The sequence below is a fragment of the Macaca thibetana genome, chromosome Y, assembly GCF_024542745.1.
Source record: "Macaca thibetana thibetana isolate TM-01 chromosome Y, ASM2454274v1, whole genome shotgun sequence".
Taxonomy (NCBI): domain Eukaryota; kingdom Metazoa; phylum Chordata; class Mammalia; order Primates; family Cercopithecidae; genus Macaca; species Macaca thibetana.
Window position 1 is genome coordinate 8,452,311 of NC_065599.1, and position 23,965 is coordinate 8,476,275.

The 23,965-nt window shown below is 38.8% G+C and overlaps 1 protein-coding gene across 4 annotated transcripts in view; it reads right to left on the reverse strand.

The window, feature by feature from the left end:
• Positions 1 to 23,965, reverse strand: part of LOC126947191 (thymosin beta-4-like) — a 196,830-nt gene that overhangs the window by 103,551 nt on the left and 69,314 nt on the right. For 3 of the 4 annotated variants that reach the window (XR_007722955.1, XR_007722954.1, XR_007722956.1), the window contains one exon: positions 14,338 to 14,489. The exons of the other annotated variant lie outside the window; for it this stretch is intronic. The gene's annotated coding sequence lies outside the window, so the exon portion shown is untranslated. The remainder of the gene's footprint in view (positions 1 to 14,337; positions 14,490 to 23,965) is intronic. 4 annotated transcript variants of the gene reach the window in all.

Sequence of the window (23,965 nt, forward strand, 5' to 3'; positions counted from 1 at the left end):
TGGCAAGCCTCTTGTTCTCTGACCTGGGGTTCTTGGCCTTAGAGATTCCAAGGAATGGAATCTTGGGCCATGCAGTGAGTATTATAGCTCTATTAGAAACTGTGGATCATGGAAGACAACCATGGAACCCAGCAACTAGTGTTCAGCTCCATGAGGACAAACCCAGGCTCTTAGCCATGCAGGAACAATAGTGAGCCTTTAGCCCCATAATGAGTGGTAGTGGGTGCCTCAGCTGGATCAGGAACACAGCAGACACCCTGCTGGATCGGAAGGGGTGGAAGTCAGTGGCAGGTCTGCGATGCTGGAAACAGCAGTGGTGGACATGAGCAAAAGGTCAGCTGAAGCTGTCACAAACACGGACCAGAAAAGGGCACTTGCAAGATTTAAGAAAGTGAAAACAGCTCAGATACAAAGGGAGCTTTGTACCCAAAGAGGGTAGCCATTACCAGTTCGGTTCGAATGCCTCAGTTTATATCCCTATCATTGTCCCTCTGGCTGTGCTCTCAGGCGATAGATGATTGGCTATTCTTTACCTCCTGTTTTTGCCTAATTAGCATTTTAGTGAGATCTCCTTACTACCTGATAGGCTGGATGAGAGGTAAGTTGCAAGCCCCATGTTTAAAGGTGGATGAGGTCACCTTCCACAGCTATTCTTGAGAATTCTTAGTTGGCCTAGTAAATCCAGCTAGTCCTGTCTCTCAGCAAGACTGTCTATATTCACCCAGGTGGTAAAAGTAGAACTAAATTTAAAACCTCCATTTATTTTCCTACAATGCTCTTTAAAAACACAGAGAAATGAAAAGTTTCCAAAGTACACTACCGCACAAACACAAATTAGGTTTCCTAACAGGAACTCCTGTGTGTGATTCAGGAGACAACGAGACGTGAATCTCATTCCAAAGATTACTTATAAGGTGGAGTCAAAATTATGAGCATAGAAAAGCAAATGTGGACCCTCTTAAATTCAAGTGAGAGTGCTCTACCTCAGTAGAGAATATTTTGACAGTGACTGTCACGGCAGAAATAAAGCAACATGATACAATCTCATGTTCAATGCCCACAAATTCTGATATACCAGTGATTGAAATCCAATCCAGTCTGTTTTCTGAAACATAAGCGTCCCCAAACTTCAGTCATCATTTGTGTGTTTTTCCAGTTGCCAGAATAAACCTCAATATCTTCAAACAATCGGCGTTCATCCCTGCTCTGTGTGCTTTCTGATGAACACATTACAACTTCAAAACATCTGTCAGACTGTAATCACCACGTAATACATCTTGACTTGGATGGTTTTCGTATGTTCAAAAGAGATTCCCTTTCTAAAGGCAGCTTTATGGAACTCGGCTTCAATTGTGAGCCAAATAAGAGATGTTTGCATTTTCTTTCATCAGATGGAAGAAGAAATTAATCGCAAGAGATTAGGAAGACTTACACAGAGGTGCATTTCCCCTTCTGCATGTCTTTTCTTTGAAGTTTACAGCAGGTGGAAGAGTCTTTCACACCCGTAAAATTGACATGGAAAAGCAGAAACACACTGAGCTATTAACTTGTCACATATTGGATTTAAATCTAAATAGGAACCCGTTCTTTCCCTTATATATTGATTGTGCACTAGCTTAGCAGGAAGCTTTGCATGTTCTTTCAGCAGACAGGCTAGTTTCTAGGCTAAAATAACCTGGAATGTTTCAGCTACCACAGGCTAATGATCACCCAAATGCACAAAAATATGTTTGATAAAAGTTCTCAGCGTGAGGGCAGAAAACACTTACCATGAGAATGACAGTGGTCAAGGGAAGAAAATCAGTGACACCAACTGATACTGTCTTCAATGCTGGAGGCTCCAATTAGAACTGTGAGTCTGCATTCCAAGTAGCAGTGACAGATGAAAGTTTGCAGCAAATCTCTAACAGTTTAAATCATTAACTCATCCATCCACCTGCATTATCACTAGAAGGGACCCTGCTGGAAGCCTTCAGTGGTTTCTCAAAAATCTCAGGACTATACCCTGGCCAGTTAAGAAACAGTTTTTTGAAATTAGTTGTTTATGTAGCTATTTGTGAGTTTTCTTTATTTTTCATTTGTTTCCCCTGCTCTCACTTTTTTCTATTTTTTCTTTCCATTTCTGCCTTTACATCAGAAATGATACCCACTTCAATGTTCCTATGGCGCAACACTGGATAAATTACTTGTAAATCATGCCACACATGCAGCCCTAAGTTCATTTTCAACTGCATCAACTCACTTAAGAGAAACTTCAGGCTGGGCGGTGTGGCTCATGCCTGTAATCCTAGCACTTTGGGAAGGCTAACACAGGCAAATGGCTTGAGTCCAGGAATTCAAGACCAGCCTGGGCAACATAGTGAGACCTTATCGCTACAAAACAATAACAATAAATTAGCCAGTCATGGTGGTGTAGCAGGACGAGTGGCAGACAAAACTCCTGAGATACCAAGTTAAAGAAGGAAGGGGTTTATTTGGCTGGGGGCATCAGCAACACTCCTGTCTCAAGAGATGAGCTACCTGAGTGAGCAATTCCTGTCCCTTTTAAAGGCTCACAGCTCTAAGGGGGTGCACATGAGAGGGTCGGGATTCATTGAGCAAGCAGGGGGTACATGACTGGGGGCTGCATAGTAATCAGCACGGAACAGAACAGAATAGGGATTTTCACAGTGCTTTTCTATACAATGTCTGTAATCTAGAGATAACATAACCAATTAGGTCAGGGGTTGATCTTTAACTACCAGGCCCAGGGTGCAGTGCCAGGCTGTCTGCCTGTGGATTTCATTTCTGCCTTTTAGTTTTTACTTTTTCATTCTTTGGAGGCAGAAACTGGGCTAAGACAATATGAGGGGTGTTTTCCTCCCTTTCTCCCTGTTTGAGACTCTCATTCAATAGTGAGAGTTCTCACTTTCATTTCTACTGCCCACATCTTCTTGCAAGACATATAGAAATCTGTTCTTTCTATATGAACAGATTTATAATGATTCATATAGTGCACTTGTGCTGAAGCATTTTGGCAAACTAAGGTAGTGACGAAGCTTTTTATCATTTGAAGAAGTACAGGTAGCAAACAAGGGAGCAGTAAGCAGGTTCCTATTACTATTATAACTCCTATTACAAGAGTTTTAAATCCACCTAGAGCTGGGAACCATTTTCCAAACATGGCCCCAGGATCAAATCCTTGCCACACTTGCATGGACACATGTGCCAGTTTTGTCATATCTGTAACTATGTCTTCAACTACTTGCCCTTGATCATCGACGTGTAGACAGCAAGTAGTAAGGTTAAATTTTCCACAGACCCCTCCTTCAGCTGCTAGCAAGTAGTTGAGAGCCAATCTATTTTGATAGGTAGCATTTCTCCTCTGAGTTTCTTGCTGGGCCAGAATAGTCAAGGCTCCGCCAGTTTTATTAATGATTATTTTTAAGACAGCTTGTAACCTTATGATTTGGTTGATCATGTAAATAGGGGTCTGGTATCCCCATGAGCCATTCTGTGCCTAAGTAGCAGGCCTATAATATTGTATGATTCTCTCAGGGGGCCATTTATCATTTCTTCAATTTCTTATAGCTACGCTTCTCTTTTTGTGGGAAGCATAGACAGGGAAGCCCAGGAGTTCACCTGTTTTTATGGACAGTAGGAAGAAAGATGGTTTAATAGTGCCAATAACACAACTACCTGCCTACTGGTTCAGGTAATTTGGTGTAAGCTCTGTGCCTACATATCCAGTATAATCCAGTGGGGGCCATCCAATGCTGGTGGGACTCCGGGTGGGTCCACACAGTCTTCAAGTTTGGGAATTTACTAAATGGATTTCTCTCTGTGTGATTTTAACTCCACCAAGTGACTGTTTTTGTGGTACTATTATACAGTTTCTGTCTCAGACAATTAAGTCGTCCTATGGGGTGAGTGAATTCTTTTCCTTCTCTAGCTATGCAATATTGTCCAATAATTGAGGCTTTTGGGACCCAGAAGTTATCAGAGTGATTCTTCTGAGCCAGAAATTCATCAGGAACCGGGTCTGTAGGTATAATTCTCAGGCTTCCCATGGCCATTGATTTCCTACTACTACTATATAACATGAAGTGACATTGAGAGACTGGGCTACATGCTCAGATAATTGCAAAAACAAATTTATTGATTTTCCTGGGATTTCTGGTACTGCACATTTAGTTCATCATAGAAAGTCTAAAACACTGGTTCTGGAGAGTGTAAACTTCTTGAACCAAAATATTTACTCAAGGATCCAGTCCAGCCCCACCGATTCCTAAGGTCACATGCTCTTTTTTCCAGCGAGGATCAAGGGGACTGGTTATTACTAGCTCTAAGGGGTTACATTGTCCCTTAGTACAAGAAGGGCAATTTTTTCCTTTCTGAAGGTGAACTGGATCCTTTTCTTTTTTTTTTATCCAAGTGGCCTAAATGACACAAGACCAGTATTTACATTTATTTCTACACACTTCTAATATATGACAGATGTACTTATTTTCTGCTATATAGCCTCATTTCTAATTAAGAGAGTCACACCTTATTCCTAGCTTATTACTATTAATGACAGCACAGGCATCAAATTTTAAGGTGACTTGTTTGGGCACTCCTTTTTCTTCTGTTTTGGCTAACACTTTACTCATATCGTTTATGAGCCCCCACCAGTCCTCAGTCCTTAATCTTATTTTTAAAACTGTGGTCATGGGAGGCTCAGATAGGCCATAACACACATCAGGTTGGTCATTTCCTGGGCTACATACCTTGTATAGAATAACATTATACAAACAAATTCTTTTTAGAGTTCCAATACACTTATAATAACCATAAAATAATAGGACCGTAACAACCTTTTGTTCTACCTCAGTGACTTGATGTATACACTGGGAACAGTCCTCAGACTGAGGAAGGTCAGTTGAAGTCCTTACTGTACAAGTCCAAATTTTAGGGTTTAGGGTGTGGCAAACTTCAAGGGTTATGTAGGGATTTTCACATAGCAAGCTTTGGAACTTGGTTAATCTAGCATTTGTCAACCAATGATGTCCTTTGGTGGTCATTAAAGTTACCACAGCATGGGGGGGTCTTTATATTCAGGTTTTTCCTAAGGGTTAGTTAATCTGCTTCTTGTGCTAATAGGGCCATTGCTGTTAAGGCCAGTAGACCTGGTGGCCACCTTTTGGAAACCTTTTCTAGTTGTTTTGAGAGATAGGCCACTGGCCTTGGCCAGGGTCCCACAGTCTGGGTTAAAACACCAACTGCCATTTTTTCTCTTTCTGACACACAGAATGTAAAGAATTTTGTTAGGTCAGGTAGTCTTAGGGCTGGGGCCAACATGAGTTTTTCTTTTAACTCATGAAAACCTCATTGCTGTTGTTTGTAATAGATGTAGTTTATCTAATCTATATTTTTATTAACTGTCACCTACCAAAATATTCACTCAAATCCTGCAGCTATTTGATTTTCAGCTTTAAATGGATCTGGTATTCCTCATGGGACTCCAATTGCATCTAAATAGACGTGAGAGTCGAAAGACCCATAAGGGGCTTCTCTCACTTTGGGATGTCTGATTATTATTTTTTCCCTCTGGTTGATGAAATGCCAGGGTGAAAGGGATAGCCAATTGGACTAAAGTACAAGTGACACTCCAGTTATTCAGCAGAGTGCCCAGTAAAGGTCCACCACAATATCACCATATATCCACTCTGGGATGAACAAGGGCCGACTGACTGATAAGCTCTTGAAAATTCTTAAGCTCACTGCATCCTTTCGGGTCTCCAAGGAATGCTAAGTTTCCTCCCTGTCATGAGAGACATGAAGTGAACTCAGTGTTAGGAGACAGAAGCTGGATGTCCCTCGGGGGCTGCATGGCAGGGTGCTGGCCTTTGGGATATAGCAGACAGAGCTTGGCATGACTTATTACTCCAGGCTGTAGAATCCTGGAAAAGAGCTACCATGCAGCCCATGCATGGTCTACTGGAGGACCACCCTAGTGGAAAGAGGACAATCTGGGCCTCTGGTCTGCCATGTGCATAAGCATAACACTACTTTTGTTTAACCTGCAGATGGAATATTTGATCCATTTTAACCAGGTATTTGCATCTTGGTATACTGTCTTAATTGCTAAAGTTTGTTTTAAGTCTTTAGCTTCTATGATCCTCTAGTAAAATGAATGTATGATTTTAGGAAATTAAAAAAAAAAAACAGTTGGAGCCATCCATCCTTGCTCTGTAGTGGTCCACAGAATGTTGGACCAACTATGGCATGAAAGCTCTACATCGGGGGGCAACACTCTTGACTGGCACTAGGGTCTTTATCGAAATCTCCCTGGATTAAATGGTCCTAGTTTACTAATGCCTAATCTGAGGAGAGTTAAGAAGGGACAGAAGTACTCTTCTGAAGTCGAGAGCTGTCTTTGACTTGGCAAGTCCTTATAGGGTATAACAAGGCAAGCATTAAATACAATAGTTTAAAGTGAAATTGACTTTGTTATGTTAATAACTAGATGGTCAGCAATAGAAGGCAGAAAGAAGAAAGCATAATAGAGTAGATAAAAAGAGTTAGATTTTTCTTAGCTTTAGTTTGGTAGGATTTTCCCCTGGGACTATGGCCCATGACTCTGGATGGGGTGGTTCTTTCTTGACTCAGGTGTGATGAGTCCATCCTTTTTTTGCTGTATGAACAGCAGTCTTGGTGGTTAGCAGCACAAGGTAGGGTCCTTCCCAGGCTGGCTCAAGTTTTTCTTCTTTCCACCCTTTGATGAGAATGTGATCTTCAGGCTGGTGCTGCTTTACTGGAAATTCTAGGGGTGGTACATGCACTAAAATACTTTTAGTTGTTTGTTTGTTTATTTAATTTTTTAAATTTTTTTCAAGAAAGGAAAGCGGCAGATAAAGCAAATACATAATTTTTAAGAAACTAACCTTTTGTTTTAAATGTAGGGACTTTGGCGGTGGACTTTATAGTCCTTAGTGCCTTTTTACTGAGAAATTTCCCTTTAGCAACTTTTTAAATTAGTTTTTAAACCAAAGAAAGTCAAATACCATTTCACATTTAACAATGCTTCTTGTATGATTTTTATACCAGATAAGCTAAATTTTATCTTTATATTAATATGTTATTAATGTTAAACCTAATTTTAATAAAATCTTATAGACATATTTATTTAATTTTTAATGTTTGAACATAAGGTAAGATTTTACAGACTTTTTAATCTTCTATAATTTTTGCTAAAGAGCAGGTTCGTGCTTTAAGAAAAACCTGTTATGGTTTTACTTTAATGTCCAGTTCACAGAAAAACTGGATGATACTTTAATTTTAGCTAAAACGTTTACACACAGAATATTCTTTATAATTAACATTTTAAAACTTACTTAAACCTTCAAAACAATTTTTTTAACGTTTTAATGTAGGTAAAAATGTACATTTTTATGCCTCCTTATAATCCTTTTACCAAAGGTACATTTTACTTTTCTTATACACCTTGCCCATAAACTTTTTTTTCAATAGTTTTACATTCAAGAGGCCTAGTTACTTTTAAATTATACATTTTTTGCATACATTCTTGTTTATAACATTTTTCTTTTTCATGACTTTTGCAGACAATTCTCTACATGCCTCAACTTTCTGACTTATTACAAATATTTCTTTCTTTAAACCACCAGTTAATTTATTTCAGGACAATAATTTACCATATAATACTCTTTTTATATAAATGCCGCCCCCTCTTTTTTCCCCTTTTTTCCTTAGGATACTTCTGAACTGGTGAGGTGTGCTCACAATGAGGTTTCCCCTAAATTTTTTTTTTTAACTTGTTTGTTTGTTTGTTTGTTAGGAAAGTAGTTGCTGCTACAGACTGAATGCATTTGGGCCATCTGTGGGTTACTGGGTTAAGGATTTTTGATAGGGAGGCCTCAGAGCTTTTGGGATATGCCCTTGCTTACACCGATAACAAAGTGGTATTGGAGTGTTACAGGGTTATAGAGAAGACCGTTATTATCAATTATAGACTTTAAATTTACCTTGGCTTTTAAAGGAATAGGAAACACTTTTTTCTTTCTTAACTACTTGCATATATACCTCTCGGTCTTTCCCTCTTTCTCTCTCCTTGACTCCCTCTTTGTCTATCTCTTCCTCTCTGTTTCTTCCTCTCTTTCTTTGCCTCTTTTCCTCTCTGTCTCTTTCCTTTCTCTCTCTGCTAATCTTTCCTTGCCTCTGTCAGCCACTTATGCTGCTGTTCTCTCAACCATTGTATGTTGGGGGCAGGGGTCTAAAACCAGCTGTAACCAAGTGTCTATGTGTGGGAACTGGTCTGGGTTTCCTGGCTTACAGGTTACCTTGTGCCATACCTTTGAAACAAGGGACCTGTCCAGGCTTGCTTCTAATGGCCAACCTACCTCTAATGCTAGCCAGTCTATCTTCCACAAAGTTTTAGGTTTTCCTGGTGTCACAGTACTCCATAGTCTCCCTTAAATTCTTTTCTGAAATTTTTCAACATAGTTCCTAGTAGGGTGGGTTTATTTGTGCCTGACCTATGTTTCTTAGAAATAAAACACCACACTCACACCACACGCACACCACAAAACAAAGAACGGGTAAAAAGGGCAGATGCACACTTTTGCAGTTTGCACCAAACCAAAATCAAAACCAAAATCAGAGTATCCAGAAATCCAAGCCAGGTCAAAAGCAAAACCAAAGTATCAAGCAATCCAAATGAAGTCAAAAACAAAAACCAAAGTGCCGGTACAGGCACACCGTGGGTGATCAGGCCACACTTCCACTCAAATGGAAAGTTGCCAAGACCAACCCTGTCAAGCAATTCAAGTCAAAACCAAAACCAAAGTGCCGATAAAGGCACACCACTGGTGATCAGGACATGCTTCCACTCAAATGGAGTGGGCAAGATCCCAAGACTGGTCCTGTCAAGCAATTCAAACCAAATCAAAACCAAAGTGCCAATAAAGGCACGCCATGGGTGATCAGGCCACGCTCCCACTCAAATGGAGTGGGCAAGTTTCAAAGACTCATCTTACCAAGTTTTAGATGTCCAGACTCCAAGTGTCCATTCCTTCCTGGTGTTCACCCACTGCGCTGATCCTCCACGACGGCCTGCCACACACTGCTCTGGCAAGGTGTCCCACCAGGGCAAATGCCCATCCGGGAGTGCTCTCAGGATCCCTGTCGCTCAGGCTGGTCGGAGTCCCCAGCAGGGATGTTCCACAGGGCAGGCTTAAGCCACCTAAGGAGCTGCTTTGACCATCCACCATTCACCTCACTTCCCGGTCAGGGAACCAAGAAATGTAGCAGGACAAGCATCAGACAAAACTCCTCAGACACCCAGTTAAAAAAGGAAGGGGTTTATTCAGCCGGGGCATAGGCAACACTCCTGTCTCAAGAGCCAAGCTCCCCAAGTGAGGAATTCTTGTCCCTTTTAAGGGCTCACATCTCTAAGGGGGTGAGGGGTGTGCATGAGAGAGTCGTGATTGATTGAGGAAGCAGTGGGTACATGACTGGGGGCTGCATGAACCAGTAATTAGATCAGAAGAAAACAGGATAGGGATTTTCACAGTGCTTTTCTATACAATATCTGTAATCTATAGATAACATAAACAATTAGGTCAGGGGTTGATCTTTACCGGGCCTAGGGTGTAGCGCCAGGCTGTCTGCCTATGGATTTCATTTCTGCCTTTTAGTTTTTAGTTTTTCTTTCTTTGGAGGCAGAAATTGGGCATAAGACAATATGAGGGGTGCTCTCCTCCCTTAGTGGCACATGCCTGTAGTCCTCTCTACTCAGGAAGCTAAGGCAGGAGGATTACTTGATCCCAGGAAGTGAAGGCTGCACTGAACCATGACGGTACCACTATACTCCAGCCTGGGAAACAGAGTGAGACCCTGTCTCAAAAAAAAAAAAAATTAGGAGAGAGAGAGAAAGAGTGACATCATGTCTTACTAAACATAAAAGGCCAAGACTACTTATAATCATCTTTTGGCATCATGCTAGGATAGTTGGAGAAATTTACATCCAATGGTTTATATTAATCATGCTAATATAATATTGTTCATACAGATGGGTTTTTCAAAAGAACACTAGTTGAAACCACACAAACACTAACAATTTCTTTTCACATGCATTTTACACAAATGTTAAGTCCAAAATGTTGCTTTAAGGAAATAATAGAATATTTCTCTTATCTTTTCTAATGTTTATTATCACATCACAGTTATTTTCTCCTGAAAAATAAAGACATGATCCGTGGAAGTAAAGACATGTACTTGTGGAAATAATAACATTAATATCCAAAATGAAGGAGAATTAATTATACCTGACTTGAGACGTTTTCTGCACAAACTCTCTGTTTGAATTATATAAGCCTGCACTTCTCCTGAAGTCACTATCAAATGTGATTTGGTTGTGAAGTCATTGTTTGCTCCAAAGGAGATCAGTAAGTTGGACAATAAATGCTGGGTGAATAGCAACATTATTCTTGAAATGTAACATCTATAAAGTCAGGGAATACTGTATGAGTGTCAGTAAGTACTGCAACAAGTCTAAAGTACCTAAACATTTCAAATCTTGATCCACTGCATATTAGAATTGCAATCAGATAAAAAAATCACCTTTGGTTCTTCGATCCTTGGCACAGTGTATTTCATGTATGTCTGAGTTTGCATTTTGCTCCTGAGAAATGTCTTCCTTGGGCACAATGGATTTACAGTCATTATCACATAAATCACAGAAAGCATTTAATATAAAACAAAAATTTCAATAGTCACATTCAGCTGTGTTTCAGAGGTTGGGTTTTCACCCAACAAATTTCACAGATGGCAAATAAAGTCATACAGATTTTAATACAAGCAAAACCAGTCTTCCTCACCTCTAAAATTGGTTCTGAATAAAGTTGGAAAATTTCTAACAGTTTGGAGTTGTATCACCCATATCAAGGCAGTGAGTTCTGTCACCCAAAAGCAGAAAGATAAGCATGCAGGCTTCCCACAGATAAGTGGTTGTTACTAAGGGACATGCCATTGTTAGAGTCAAGGTTTTGAAAAATAACTCTGAGCTGAAGGTTAAAAGAGAAATCTTTTATAAAGTGAAGACATGACTCTCACACAAATGTAAGATGAAAATGTACCACAGATTTTATTTAATTCAAGAAATAGTCATATTTGATTCAATAGTCTTACTTGTTTCAAAGGAAAAATTCAGAAGATAAATAGATAAATGATAGATTAAGATGGATGCGTGGGGGTTGGGGGGATTGATGGGTGAATAGGGTCAATAAGGAATGCTGGTGCTGAATGGATTCACAAATATAAGCAAAATGTTGTATTACTGGAGGAAGTATCAAGTGTATTCCACTAGACACAATTTATTTGCATTTTCACGGACAAGTTACTGGCATTATCAATTTTCTACCATTTGCAAAGTGAAAAATAGTTCAAAGACAGTGAACACTGCATAGAACTTGGAAAAGTGCAACAGAGAAAAATAATCTTTACTTTTGCCAATTTTCAAGTCTTTCACAATTTTTCTTGACTCTAATCATCAAATTTTAACATTGGATTTTTCAAAAATTAACTGTGATTTATTTGAAGGTTTTTTTTTGTTGTTGTTGTTTTTTTACTATTCATTATTTCAAATCCCTGCAGGTTGACAAACAATGTTCTATAAGCAATGTCAGAAACTGTCCATTTTGTTTGACTTCAAATATTTTAAGATATGTCTTTGTATCACCAGAAAAATGCATTTTTTATTATTTTGTTTTGGTTTTGGTTTGTCTGTGTGACTGTAATGTCATAGAACAAGGGTTTAGAAAGTACAGCAACAGGCCAAATCCACCTGTTTCTGTTGAACTAGTGAGCTAAGTTATTATTATTTTCAATGGTTGGAAAAAAATAAGTAAAATAATGTGTGAAAATTATGGGATATTCAAATTTTAGTATCTACAAATAATGTTTTATTGAATCACAGTCACTCTTCTTGGTCTATGTTTTCTGTACTACTGCTTTTGTGCCACAACAGCAGAGTTGAGTAGTTGCAGCAGGGACCATATGGGCTGCCAAGACAAAGATGGTTACTATCTGATGTTTTTATAGAAGTCATTTGCTAACCCCTATCCTAGAACACTATGTTTAAAGGAAAGTCACACTGAAAAGGATGATATGATTCAGGACACACTCCTCAAAATACAATACCTTGGCATCTTAAAAAAACAAGCAGGAAAGTCTCTCTGACCTCCCCTCCTCACCCACACATATGCTTCTCCCCCCAGGGCATACAGCTTAGGAAAGCTTTTCCAACATTTCCAAGAAGCAGGTCAGAAGACACTCATGTGAGGGTCTCCTGATCCCTGGAGGAAAGGAACATGCTCATCTCTGAAGATGAAGGGTCACAGAGAGGACCTGAAAAACAGGCATTGCTAAATTCCCCCGTTTATCTCCACTAGATCACACCCCTTTTGTCCTATCGTATTTCTCCATCAGTATCCACTCTTCATCAAAGCTACCATAAAAATATATGGAATTAATCATTTACTTCCATATCATGTAAAACTAAATAAATTTGTATGTTTTTCTCATTATAATCCATCTTTTGTTATAAGTAGTTAAGTCATCAACATTGGATGGGTAGAGAGAAGGATATTTGTCCTCTCTACTGGAAAAAGCTACTAGGAAAGATAGATGTTAACACAGCTCATTAAAATATTTTGACATTTAAAAATTTTGACTCTATACTATAACTAAATACGAGGGCTTTGTGCCCATCAATTCAAATCTCCTGTCAAATGTTCCAAATCATTCCTAAGTGAGCCTTTAAGGAAATTATGTACAACGAAAAATAGAATCTAACACAAAGCATTTCCTCTGAGCTGGAGGCTGTTTTTGACTGGATATATCATTGCTCTAGCCCTCAGATTCCTGAAGTGCACAATGAAAGAATTTCACTGGAATATTCCAAAATATTCTCTCTAGCTTTAGAATTCTTCTCTCCAGCCTTCATGCAAACAATGATCTTAGTGGTCTCTATCACCCATGTTCCCTTACTGAGAGGAGCCATCTAACACTTAACGTAGTCAGTCCTAGGATCTGTGTATGTGACCCATTCAAACAGTTTTCTCATTATTTATCAAATATTTCCATCCCAGAGTATCAAATAAGTAATGAACATGAGAATCGAGCTGGGAGACCATAAACAGAGCCTGATAGAAACTAAGTCATTCACATATTAACCATTAATGGGTGAATACACAGGAACCTTAGAACATTGGAAAAGAGCCAGAATTGAGAGTTTAGCAAAGAGAAAAGCAGAAATGGATTCTAAAGGTACATGAATGCTCTAATGGGCAAAGTAAGGGGGAGAAGGTAGTTATATAAGTCCTCAAGTAATGCAGACTCATGAAAAATATTGTATGAATTTTTAAGAAGGGGTGAGGTAACAATAGCTTAGAATTTTCTCAGTGAGCAAAAATTAATGCAAAGACCAAGTTTACATTTAGAATCACTTTATAACTAGGGTCTAGGACATAGTAGATGATCAATGAATACTACTGAAACAGAAGTAATCAAACTGTATTGGAATGAGCAAATGAAATGTATTTAAAGAAAATGTTAAACTAGAAACACAAATGAAAGTGCTGAACAGCCACCACATTATAATATATGGGATATAATATATCCTATATAAAAAAGTAGGATCTGATTCACAGTATCCTTGGCATGGAGCAATTTGTTATTTGAAAGAAAGAATAAATAAAACAAGTTCTTGAAGTAATGTACATTCTTAAGATTGGATCAACTTAAAAATATCATGACAATGGAAATATATCCCATTTTATCAGCGTGTTTTACAGTATTATAGTAATATTTCATTCCAGAAAATTCTTAGGGTGGCTTGGACTAAAAAAAATGCAGTTAAGATAAAAATTGATTGCAAAGATTATTTAGATAGAATTTTAAATACATATTTTTTTTAAGTCAAAGGTATATAGTTATTTCTTGATTAGAGATAGATGACCTTGGCCAGATGCAGTGGCTCACATCTGTAATCCCAGCACTTTGGGAGGCCAAGGCAGGTGGATCACCTGAGGTCACGAGTTTGAGACCGGTCTGGCCAACATGACAAAATCCCATCCCTACTAAAAACACAAAAATTAGCCAGGCATGCTGGTAGGTGCCTGTAGTCCAGCTACTCAGGATGCTGCATTTCAGAAAAAAAAAAAAAAAGAGAGAGAGAGAGATTATACTATTATTTACTTACTACTAAAATTGAAATACCAAAATTAAGTTATTGTAAAGGCATCATTTTAGGAGATATTTGATATATTTTAAAAGGTTTGACCAGGCATGATGGCTTACCTGTAATCCCAGCACTTTGGGAGGCCAAGCATGGCGGTGCATGCCTATAGTCCCAGCTGCTTGGGAGGCTGAAACACATGAATCGCTTGAACCCGGGAGATACAAGTTGCGGTGCACCACATGCCAGCCTGGGCAACAGAAGGAAACTCCATCTCAAAAAAAAAAAAAAGAATGAATGAATGAATGAATGGTTTGACCTTAATCATGCAAGACTGAAACTGTGTTTAGATGTCAATTTTGCAAAGAGTTTATTTTGGAATGGCCAAGGCAAACTGCAGTCTTATGGGTTAAGTGTTCTCTCAACAACAACAAAAAAAAACCACCCTCCTAAAGAAAATTCTAAGGAATCTATTTCTCCAGGAATCTACTGTGTATTCCTAAATGAAGCTGAATTAGAAGAGTGGGCTATCTTCAGGCTGTATCTTTCTGACTTTCCACTGGACAACAGGGATATAAAAGCAAGAAAGAGAAAATACAGCTCGTTTGCTACAATTGGGCCACAGTTGTGCCAGGACATTACACTATTCACAGTAACTATAAGAGTGACTCAGGAAAAAATTTAGCACATCAAGAGAATCAACCACAAATTGAGCAAGAGATTTTTTATCAGTTTAAAAAAGTTATTCTGTAAGACTTCCTATGTGTGAGGTATACAATGAGAAAATCATTGGCTTTTAATTCCATCAGAACTCAGTTTAAATCCTGTGTTGAGAATTTACTGGTATTTACTAGATAAATGACTTTGTAAGAAAGTCACCCACCTTTCCTGAGCCTCTGTGACATGAAGGTGGCCATTCCAAGATTATGCTAAGATTAAGTTTGCCCACATACAATTCCATCTTCACAGGGAAAACGAAATGTAAAATAAGAGTAACTTAAGCAAAATAGAAAATTATTTCCTTTTCATATGCAAGGATGGTATGGGGACTCAATAATTTCAAAGACCCACGTTCTTCCTATCTTTCTTGTCAGTATTCTCAGCCTGGACTCCATCCTCAAAAGTACCTCATGGGACAAGACAGCTGCTTTGGCCCCTGTCATTGGTATGCCTTGTAACAAGCAGCAAAGAGCAAGAAAAGAAAAGCAAAGGGGGAAAGAACAACCAGTACATTTTCTAGCTAAATAAGTTCCCTTTTTAAAAAGACTTTTTGAAAGTCCTTTGCAATGATTCCACGTGGGCAACAAATTTGTTAGTGGCCAAATTTAGAAGCAAAGGAGCTTGGGAAAATATAGATGCTTAACCCAAAGTGACAATGAGTTCAGGTGAGGAATGAGGTTTCTATTAGCAGAGAACAGGAGAAACCAGATTAGGAGGCAAACAGCAACCTCCCTCAGCAGTATTAGAGAGTACTTGATGACAATCAGAATTCCTAGACACAATGAGCCCCTAAAATGGCACTTGGCACATACCTTGTGCTCAGTAAACAACATATTTATTTTTTTTCATATAATAAATTAAAATTGCTGAGGACCATGCTCTTAATTTCTTTTATAACTCCCCAAATGTGTAGGTCAGGGTTTGTCAGTCTCAGCATTACTGATATTTAGAGACAGATAATCTTTGCTGTGGGAGGGCCTTTCTGTGCGGTATAGGTTCTTTATTAGCATCCCTGGTTTTGACCCACTAGATGTCAATAACTCCTCATTTCCAACTTTGACAACCAAAAATATTTCCAGCCATTGGCAATTGTTGCTGGGGGAGCAAATTGCCCTCAGTTGAGAACCACTGGCCTGGACCTGTGCTGGGCAATAAGGTACTCTTCTATATTCTCTAGGGTTGAGTGGTACAGGGGCTACAAACCCTTGGGCTCATAGTGCTGATTCCATTATGTCAAGCGCAGCATAGTCTTGAAATCTGATGAAGCACAGAGAGGAATCTCCACATTTCAAATGTTTTGTTTAGGAAGCAAGAATTTCAATTCAAGGCACACAGACAGACCAGGTGGTCTTCAGTATATCCAAAAAACAAAGAGGTTATACCAAAAGGAGAGATGTTACGTATTGTTTTGAAAGAAAAGTTCACTGGCACAAATAAAATTTTATGGAGCTGGTAAGTTCTGATTCATGAGTAACAACAGAAAGAAAAATTAGTCTTAAAGTTGCAACAGCTTGTTTCAGTAACTATAGATAAAACCAGTTTCAGGTTATGGCAGGCAGCTTGAGTAGCCAGGCTTGCAGAGAATTACCTCCTCGAAATGTTATGTGCCCTGTGTTTTCTCCCCCTGGCCCCTTGACTTAGTTGGGTAGGACAAAAGTGACTCAATTTATATGATTAACTTTCACAATAGGAAAAATAACAGCAAATTTTCCCTAAATAACATAGTAAGTCACACACTTACTATGTTACTATGAGAATGGATTACATGCTACTATTTTTCCTGAAGGTAATGCAGTAAAGACATACGATATAGTGATGCAATATAAGTGTTTGTTTCATTCACTCATTCACCAAAAATGTTTGCTGAGCAGCTACTATGTGCCAAATACCAGTTTAGGCTTTGGGGACACCACACTGAACAATGAGGACAGCGTGCATGTCCCCATGAAACTTTTTCCTGGTGAAGGAGACAGATATTAAGCAGATACAGGAATAATTCTGTAACATCACATCTGGGCATGGTATGGACAATAAAGCTTGTAAGTATGTTGGACGGTGACCTGGGAAGGCATGGCTAAGAAACTGACTTTTTTGCTGAGACCTTAACAAAGACAGTGAGTGAGCAAGGGAAGGAACATACTGAGTGGAGGTGAAAGCAGTCATGAAGTGGTAGAGTAGAAGGTGATTAAGTTGGGGACAGAGGCCGGGCACAGTGGCTCACACTGTAACCCCAGCACTTTGGGAGGCTGAGGTGGGTAGATCATTTGAGGTCAGGAATTCAAAACCAGCATGGCCAACATGGCAAACCCCATTTCTACTAAAAAAAAATACAAAAACTGGCTGGGCATTGTGGCAAGTGCCTTTAATTCCAGCTACTCAGGAGGCTGAGGTGCAAGAATCACTGGAAGTCAGGAGACAGAGGTTGCAGTGAGGTGAGATCATGTCACTGCACTCCAGCCTGGGTCACAGAACAGGACTCCATCTCAAAAAAACAAACAACCACCACCACAACAAAGTTGGGGGCAGAGCACAGGCAGACAAGAGAGAACCAGTGAGAATAAGCATAGGGCTTTGGATTCACTAAGTGAGAAGGAAAGGCATCATTAGGTTTAAAGTAGAGAGCAGTGTGATGACACTTATATTTTTAAAGGTTCTTTCCAGCAAACATAAGGAAATGTGACATTTTGGGGTGAGAGTGGAGGTTGGGAGACCCAACAGAATGCTCTTGGATTCATCACAGCTAGAGAGAATGGCAGGCTGGAGATGCAAAGAGTGGTCAGATTAGATTTATTCGACAAGGGGTCTGAAAGGGAAGCTGACAGGCTTTGCAGATGGTCACCAGAAGCGATTAAACAGTGTGTGGTTTCTAGAAAACATGCAAACCTAATTTTTCAAAATAGATCAACAGAAAATTGTATCATCAACACTGCTTCTGGGTTTTCTGACTTTTCTCTCCCTATATTCATACAAACTAGTTTCCAGAATTGTTGGCCCATATGTAACAGTGTAGACACAGGGATCTGCTATGCCTGTACTGGCTTGCTGAGTGATTATAGAACCATCATCAAATATGTATGTGCCTGAATTTCCCCATCTGTAAAACAGAGTGACTACAGATTACCAGTAGCCTTGTTCACCTAATGCATTAAGAGAAAAAGCCCACCTAGTACTTCATGAATGCCAAAAGAAATGCAAACTACAATTATATCCACAGGTATCCAGTTGTGATAACACCCAAAACAGATAAATTTTGATTAACGCACAAGATTCATTCCCAAAGATTCCCAAGGATCCCAAGTTAAAGACAACGCTTAAATTTCTGTGAGCTTTGTAATATATTCCAGAGTTTCAGTTGGGATTAATTGTAACTTACTGATTGATTCCTCCTTTCTGACAAAAACAATTGCTTTTTTTTGTGAAATTCAGTCTCTCATGGCAGCCTTGATTAATCATTTGCAAACTGTGGCTTACCCATCTATAATTACTAATGTACAAATTTTTTTCACTGCAATACTTTTAAAGTAGTTCAAATAAACCTGTTCAGTTCAAATTCCTTCTAAGTCTGTAAAAGATAATTTCTTGATGGGATATGAAAAATATGAGTGCTTAAATAAGAAGTAATACCAATGTAACAAATTCTCTTTCCTATAATACATAATTTTTAAAAACTGGACAATAAGAATACTTATGAAATTTAATCAACCTCATGACATTATGTGCTTTATCTGCAATGATGGCATAAAAAAAGTTATCCAAAGTTCCAGCTGACAACCACTTAATATAATTAATACCCAAAAATGTCTGGACAGAGCAAATGCTTAAGACATTACATAAAAAGAGTAAGTGGATTGTAACCAAGCATTTCATTTCTGCCCAGGATCTAGACAGAAATAAGCAAAGTTTACACTCACCAAATTATTTCACATTCCCGTAAGAATTCTGTTCTATTTTAAAGTAACATTCATGTGTATTAAATGACAAAATTTGTGCATGATTGTGGAAATGCATCATTAGAAACGAAAGCTTTTACTTTAGTAATATGATTCTATAATAATTTATTGTATGTATTTGAAAGACCTTTAACAAAATGATCCTTTTCATAAATATGCTATTTCGATGTTATATATTCCATAGATTAAATTTTGTTTACAAAATAAAGGTGTATTTCTATTTTAGGACTAAAAGTAATACCCATGAGATTTTTTTTTTTTTTTCTTTTGAGAAAGAGTCTTGCTCTATCACCCAGGCTGGAGTGCAGTGGCACCATCTCGGCTCACTGCAACCACCTCCTCCCGGGTTCATGCCATTCTCCTCCCTAGCCTCCCAAGTAGCTGGGACTACTGCCGCCCACCACCATGCCTGGCTAATTTTTTGTATTTTTAGTAGAGATAAATGTTCTCTGTATTAGCCAGGATGGTCTCGATCTCCTGACCTTGTGATCCACCCACCTCGGCCTCCCAAAGTGCTGGGATTACAGGCGTGAGCCACCATACCCATCCCATGAAATAAATTTTATCAAACATTATTATGATCCCAAAGTTGCTGCAAAGTTTTTAGCAAACTTTGTAAACTTTAATCATTAATGTAATCTTATTATAAAACCCGCTTCGGACAGGAGCTGGAGCATCATCATATAAATATTAAAAAAGGAAAAGTTGTGGTGTATTGGGATTGAGGTAAGAAATGTATTATATCAAACATATAAATGAGTAAGATAAGAAAGTTTATCATGTTCTTTAGTGTGCAGCAAAGAATACTCAAAATGGAAAAGAGTCTGTTTAATTAAAAAAAGCAAATTATTGGCCAGGCGCGGTAGCTCACACCTGTAATCTCAACACTTTGGGAGTTCACAGGGGGCAGAACTCAAGGTTAGGAGTTCGGGACCAGTATGGTGTAACCCTGTCTCTACTAAAAATACAAAAACTGGCCAGGTGTGGTGGTGGGCGCCTGTAGTCCCAGCTACTTGGGAGGCTGAGGCAGGAGAATCATTTGAAACCTGGAGGTGGAGGTTTCAGTGAGCAGACATCACACCACTGTACTCCAGCCTGGGTGACAGAGGGGGACTCCACCTCAAAAAAAAAAAAAAAAAAAAAAAAAGGTAGCAAATTATTTAACCAGCAATTCCTACAAATAAATGAAAATGCATACAAAATTACATAAGCATAAATGGAATACATTAAATCCTCTCTTGCCTAAGCAGAGGGCATTTTCTTCTTAAAGCTTTTTAACAGAAAATTACAAACAAAACATAAAGCAAAGTAGTATATAGAACCATCGATGCTTGTATATTAACAGCAGTGGTAACTACCCAAATCAAGTCTTACATATGATAAAATGTCACAAAATTATATACATACATTACATGCATGTTAATTTTGTGCTTTTGATATTGTTTACAACTACTTAAAGTGTAACCATTGGTGGAAATGGATACACATGATTTCTTTGTGCTTTCTTTGTGACTTCCTGTGAAACTATAGTTATTCCTAAATTAGAAGTTTTTTGCACCATTCATACAGGTATAGGAAATCTACCCTAGAACACTGCTTGTGACTCTGGCACCAAAGCAGAGAACCATTGTTCTGCAAAAACAAAAAGAAAAAATGTTGACCCATTATATACTCTTCTAATATAAAGCTACACATACACAGATTTCTAATTTAAAATTATAATTTATGCATATAATTTTTGAATATTTGCATTTTAACAAATGCCCAATCTTGCAAAACCTGATGTCTCTCACTTCCAGTGATAGAAAATGTGTTTGTAATGTAAGTCTCACTTTGTCACTGATGTCATTTTGTAAACAAAGACACATAAAATAGTAAAGATTCCAAGCTGTCTGAAATGAAAAAGGGTCTAAGGCAACTTTGGTGGTGTGTTGAGCAGTGAGGCAGGAAAATGAACACTAGACAGTCTGCCAACAGTCAGCAATTTTGGGAAATTTACAACTTATGCACTGTGGATGCTTTTGATCTCAACCAATTTACAGAAATAAGAGTTTGGCATTGGGAGAAAGATCCTGTATTAGTCTGTTCTTACACTGCTATAAAGAACTATCTAAAACTGGGTATTTTACGAAGCAAAGAGATTTCATTAACTCACAGTTCTACACGCTTAACAGGAAGTGTAGCCAGGGAGGCTCAGGAAATTTACAATCATGGCAGAAGGCAAAGGAGATGCAACTACATCTTACCATGGCAGAGCAGGAGAGAGAGAGAGAGTGGAAAGGGAAGTACCATGCACTTTTAAGCCATCAGATCTCATGAGAACTCACTCACTATCATGAGAACAGTAAGGAGGAAATCTGCCCCCATGATCCAATTACCTCCCATCCTTCCAATTCAACATGAAATTTGGGCAGGGACACAAATCCAAACCACATCAGATTCCACGTGGAAAGCCTTCTCTTACTCTTTCACCAAACATATGATCACAGACAAGGGACTTAACATCCCCAAGTCTCAGTTTATTCATGTATAAAGAAAGCATAACAGCAATATCTCATATATCAGGTCACTGGGATAACTAAATGAAACAATAGATACACTCAGTATGTAACAATTATTTGGACTACGATTCATTGTCTTGAACATCAGAATTTCTGCATTCCACGTAACTAAGATATTGGTCATGTTTTTTCTCTGGTTGGGATCTTTTAAGTCAGGTTATGCTAAGCTGGAATAGTGGGCAAAGCTAGCAGAAACCATCGGATTGTGTTGTCATTTGCCATTAACATTGTTGTTAGCCTGTGGGGAGTAATCCTAGATTTAATATCTACCAGTTCACAACGGATAATACTCACCCTAGAGTAACTGATTCAGTCTTATTAATGAGACTAATACTAAAATAAATAAAATACTGAAAGTATTTAGTATTGGAAATACTGGCTGGGTATGGTGGCTCATGCCTGTAATGCCAGCACTTTGGGAGGCAAAGGCAGACAGACCACCTGAGGTCAGGAGTTCGAGATCAGCCTGACCGACATGGAGAAACACCATCTCTACTAAAAATACAAAATAAGCCGGGTGTGGCAGCACATGCCTGTAATCCTAGCTACTAAGGAGGCTGAGGCAGGAGAATTGCTTGAACCCAGGAGGCAGAGTTGCACTGAGCTGAGATCGGGCAATTGTACTCCAGCCTGGGCAACAAGAGTGAAACTCTGTCTCAAAAAAAAGAAAAGAAAAGAAAAAAGAAGAGGAGAGGGGGGAAGAGCACAGGAGGGGAGAGGAGGTGAGAGGAAAAGAAAAGAACAGGAAAGAAAAGAAAAGAAAAGAAAAGAAAAAAAAGAAAAGAAACTAACATACCGTATTTGAGCAAATATTAAAATACAATTAAAAAATGCAATAAAAAAGGGAATGCCTTTCCACCCTGTTTTTTCCTTGGGTGGTAGCAGGTTTTCAACACTTGCCAACATGATGAGTAGGCAATGGTATTAGTATTTTTGCTTTAATATTATTTGACTGGGCATTTGTTTTCCTTCACCATCTACAGTCTGTCTCTTTCACCACATCTATCGTGGATTGTTCAAAATTTTAAAATCAACTTTAGCAACTATTAGTACCACTTAGGTTAAATGATCATTTGTCTGTTGCAAAAATTCTCCAGCACTTCATTCATCTTTTGCATTTATTCATGAAATTTTTCCAGAGGAAGATTTTATATCCATACACACACAAAGACGCAAATAGCCATGCACGAACATACATATATTCCCTCAAAATGCATCCCTAGTTCCTTTTGGGATTTTGGGTTTCCTGTTTTTCTAAAAATAATTGCCCCCATGCCAAGGTTTTGCAGCTGTTCTGTGCTTTTACCTGTATCAATAATCAGGTGTTATAATATTTATCTCCACTAAGAACTTCTAAGAACTCTGCCCACTAGCATCAGGGATGCCAATAAATCCCCAATTAATGCTGACCACGTTGTTTAGTCCAGGTGTGCATGACATTACTCCATCACAATCCACATACGTTGCTTACATATGGTACTCTTTGATCAGAAAAGCAATCAAAAAATGCAAGAGGTCTTGTTTCGAAGATGGCCAAATAGGAACAGCTCCAGCCTCCAGCTCCCAGCGCGAGCGACACAGAAGATGGGTGAGTTCTGCATTTTCAACGGAGGTGCAGACTGACACCTCATATCTCACACGGCGGGGTACACCCCTGAGAGGAAGATTCCAGAGCAAGAATCAGACAGGTACACTTGCTGTTCAGCAATACTCTATCTTCTGCAGCCTCCGCTGCAGATACCCACACAAACAGGGTCTGCAGTGGACGTTAAGCAATCTCTGACAGACCTACAGCTGAGGGTCCTGACTGTTAGAAGGAAAACTAACAAATAGAAAGGACACCTACAACAAAACCCCGTCAGTACATCACCATCATCAAAGACCAAAGGCAGATAAAACCACAAAGATGGGGAAAAAGCAGGGCAGAAAAGCTGAAAATTAAAAAAATCAGAGCACATCTCCTCCTCCAAAGGAACGCAGCTCATCACCAGCAACAGATCAAAGCTGGACGGAAAATGACTTTGACGAGTTGAGAGAAGAAGGCTTCAATCAAACTTCTCAGAGCTAAAGGACATACTACGTACCCAGCACAAATGAACTAAAAATCTTGAAAAAAGAATGGAAGAATGGATAACTAGAATGATCAATGCAGAGAAGGCCATAAATGAACTGATAGAGATGAAAACCATGACACGAGAAATACGTGACAAATGCACAAGCTTCAGTAACTGACTCGATCAACTGGAAGAAAGAGTATCAATGATTGAAGATCAAATGAATGAAATGAAGTGAGAAGAGAAGTCTAGAGAAAAAAGAAGAAAAAAGAAATGGACAAAGCCTCCAAAAAGTATGGGATTATGTAAAAAGACGAAATCTACGTCTGATTGGGGTGCCTGAAAGTGAGGGGGAAAATGGAACCAAGTTGGAAAACACTTTTCAGGATATCATCCAGGAGAACTTCCCCAACCTAGTAAAGCAGGCCAACATTCAAATCCAGGAAATACAGAGAATGCCACAAA